This window comes from Coffea eugenioides, chromosome 5, assembly GCF_003713205.1.
Source record: "Coffea eugenioides isolate CCC68of chromosome 5, Ceug_1.0, whole genome shotgun sequence".
Classification (NCBI taxonomy): domain Eukaryota; kingdom Viridiplantae; phylum Streptophyta; class Magnoliopsida; order Gentianales; family Rubiaceae; genus Coffea; species Coffea eugenioides.
The window spans coordinates 939,659-942,688 of record NC_040039.1 but is presented as its reverse complement, the minus strand read 5'-3'; the positions used below and the strand labels follow the sequence as shown (position 1 = coordinate 942,688).

Genomic DNA, 3,030 nt, shown 5'->3' with positions numbered 1-3,030 from the left:
AGTTTATTATTTTTCGAAGATTTCCGTTCAACAAACGGGTACAAAACTAGTTTTCATATTGTATTAGAAAACAATTTAGATTGCCTTTTGTCAATTTAGGAAATATTTCTTTCATAGGAAATTAGAAGTATTAATAATAGTAGTACTTGTTTGGAAAAGTAATAGTGGGAAGAGAAGGGGCTTTGCTTTTCGTGACTTTAAAAGTTCGTCCGTGGTCCCCAGAGCGGAGATACTACTAGCATTAGCATCAAGCAAGAATTCATCTTTTCTTTTCTTTAGTTTTATTCTTTTGTCAGGCGCGTATGCGATTTCCTTCAATGAAATTGAGCGGATTGCCTCCCGACGATGAATGGCTAATTTCTTTTCCTATTCAAGGGATAATGAAGGATTTGATTCATTTATAACTGTAAGATCTAATTATTTTTATCTGTTATTTTATTTGTTAGTGTTCGTATATTTTCTGATTTAATTTCTCATGCTTGTTTTGTTGTTTGAATATCTAAGGGTTGATATTTGATTCAACCTAACAATCTAGTGCTAGTTAAGATAGTTAAATTCGTAATTATTTTATTATCTTAAATTAGTGGTAACTAGCGTGATTCGTTTCATGTTAGGGAAACATATGATCTAATTTAAATAAACCCTAATAGTATTTTTATTCATTAGAATAGGCCTTTTCTAGTTTTTAATGCAATCAAAAAATTAAATTCTATGGGCGTGCCTACAGTTGTTTCTTGGTTAAGGAAGTAGTTAATAGGTATACTTTAACCATCAAGACAGTAAGGAAAAATTGGTTGTTATCGCGTGTCTGACAACTATAACCTGTTTATAAACGAATAGATAAAATAATTATTGCATCGATAATCAGTTGTATGAACCACTTCCGTAGTTATTTCTTTGGCTAGACTTTACTTATTATTGACATAATTTAAATTTCTTTCGTTTGATTACTTTTAGTTAAATTGATTTTTTTGTTTTAATTTTCCAAAACCCCCCATTTAATTCTTGCTTTACAAGGAGATAAATCATTAGTCTCTAAAGAGACGACCCTACTCACTGCTATACTTGAATTTAAGTTTTTAGAGTGGGAATTTTAATTTTAATTGTTTGACACCCATCAAATTTTGGCGCCCACTACAAGAAATTTGGTTTTCAGTGACAAGCCATTTTTGTCACAAAAAAATAAAAAGTCGTCACTGATAACTTTTATTGACAACTTTCTAGTTGTCACAGAGTCGTCACTGAAGGCCCGTCGGTAAAAGTATATAGTGACGACAATAAAAGTCGTCAGTGAATGGAACTGTTTTGTGACAACTGATGTCGTCAATAATTATTGTAATTTTAGTGATGACATAGTATCTTGTCAATGATGTACAAATAAATGTCGTCACTAAAAGTGATATGTAATTGTCATTGGTATAGACTAATTACTGACGACTTTTGTTGTCACTAAACACTTTTTAATTCTATGACCACAGATTGTTATTAATGGAAAATTCTGATTCAATGATACCTCTTTATCACCATAAAAATTGAAAATTTTCCTACAACAATTATATCTATAAATGGAAAAAAATGACAATGATTTATAATTAGCAAATGAATGCATCCATTGCATTACGAAATGTCAAAATATCATATAAGCATTCAAATAACATAATGAAGTTCAACAACACCCTATAGATAGTTTGATAAGTGCTATTTGGCCTAAATTTCACATATAACTCGAGGTAGCTTTACAAAACAAATCCAAGTCCCAAATTTCAACACAGAGCCGCTTCAGCAACACTCAGCTCCTCCCCTCAACACTCGGCTCCTCCCCTCAGGTAAAAGATTTGTAAGGCAGTTTCCAGCAATGGCTCCTAAAGCTGACACCACAAAAAAGCTTGATACAAAGGCTCAGGCAGCCAAGGTTGCCAAATTTGTCAAATCTGGGACAACTTTCAAGAAGAAAGCCAAGAAGATCCGGACCAATGTTACCTTCCATCGTCCTCAGACATTGAAAAAGGACGGAACCCGAAGTACCCACGCATCAGTGCTCCTCCTAGGAATAAGTTGGACCATTATCAGATTCTCAAATATCCTTTGACTACTGAATCTGCCATGAAAAAGATTGAAGATAACAATACCATGGTATTCATAGTTGACATCCGTGCTGATAAGAAGAAAATCAAAGATGCAGTGAAGAAGATGTACGACATACAGACCAAGAAAGTGAACACTTTGATCAGGCCTGATGGAACAAAGAAAGCATATGTTCGGTTGACTCCAAACTACGATGCTTTGGATGTGGCAAACAAGATTGGAATAATATAAACGAATTTAGTCATTGTTTTTTTTCCGATCAAAGATACTGTCTTTTAAGTGTGACAATTTGCTAGGCTGTTTTGTCGTGAAAAAAAAATACCAAATTTCAACACAAGGGGGAATTTTTAACATCAGACAAAATTTCACTAAACCTTGCCATTTCCCAATTTCACTATATCTCTTGTAGTTCGGTTTTTTAGCTAAAATTCCAATACGAACCTCAATAATTAAAGCTGGACATTCAAAATCAGCCCCAAAGAAAATCAAAATCAGCCCCAAACTAATGCACCAAATTAGCTCAAGAAATAAGTACTGCTATTAAACTTCAGCCTCAAAGGAATAATATAACAAGTTGATAAGGCAACAAGCACTACTATAACAAGTACTGATATAAGTACTGCTATGAACAATATAACCAGTTGATAAGACGATAAGCACAACACTAAAGGAAAAGCAACTTCAGTTCACTTGCTTAGCTAAAACATTCAAATAAACTAAACTAAACTAAACCAAAACAATCCAAACTAATGCACCACAGAGGATACAAGGTGTCAAGTATGATAACCAAAGTAATGTCGATCATGATATAAGGTGTCAAGTAGGAGCAATGTGTACCAACATAACTAGAATGTTTCTTTGCCATTTAAAAGCAAATAACAACTTTCTTGTTCTAGATCTCTGAAATTACTTTTGCTGTTTGTCATGGTGTATTAATTCCATAGA

General features: G+C 33.2%; 1 pseudogene; it reads left to right on the top strand.

The window, feature by feature from the left end:
• Positions 1-1,714: 1,714 nt before the first annotated feature.
• Positions 1,715-2,316, top strand: LOC113772207 (annotated as a pseudogene).
• Positions 2,317-3,030: the final 714 nt, after the last annotated feature.